Source organism: Lupinus angustifolius, chromosome LG08 (assembly GCF_001865875.1).
Source record: "Lupinus angustifolius cultivar Tanjil chromosome LG08, LupAngTanjil_v1.0, whole genome shotgun sequence".
Classification (NCBI taxonomy): Eukaryota; Viridiplantae; Streptophyta; class Magnoliopsida; order Fabales; family Fabaceae; genus Lupinus; species Lupinus angustifolius.
The window spans coordinates 19,427,742-19,428,371 of record NC_032016.1 but is presented as its reverse complement, the minus strand read 5'-3'; positions in this window follow the sequence as shown (position 1 = coordinate 19,428,371).

Sequence of the window (630 nt, the reverse complement as noted above, 5' to 3'; positions counted from 1 at the left end):
GTATCTTTCAACATGATTAGGCTTTCGGTAGCTCAGGCAACCCTGCATTGAAACACTGATGTTAGAAGTTGAACCAGAGTCTAACCATCGGGTGTTTCTAGGTACTGAAGTTAAATTGACCTTAGAACAGACCAAAGTAAGAAATGTACCTTTCTTAGCACGCCAGACGTGATACTTTACACATTTTTTCTTTTGATGTCCAGTTCCTTTGCAAAAGTAATAGACATCAGCCTGTTTCTGCTTCTTTTGCATTGGACCCTTAGCAGCTTCATTCTTGGGCTCTGAAGTGATTTTCCTTTTGCCATTATCTTTAGAGGTACTAACATAATGGGCGCTTTCAATCCTTTCTCGCTTCAGTCTTTCCTCTTCTTGCACACAAACTGAAATGAGCTCATTTAGAGTCCATTTCTCCCTTTGACAGTTATAAGAAATCTTAAACTGACTGAATTGTGCAGGAAGAGAAAGTAAGACCAAATGTATGAGTAAGTCTTCCGACATCTCAAGCTTAAGGGCCTTAAGTTTTGAAGCAATATTGGATATTCCCATAATATATTCCCTTATATTTCCCTTGCCTTGATACCTCATGGAAATCAAGTTCTGTAATAGAGTACTTGTTTCCGCCTTATCGCT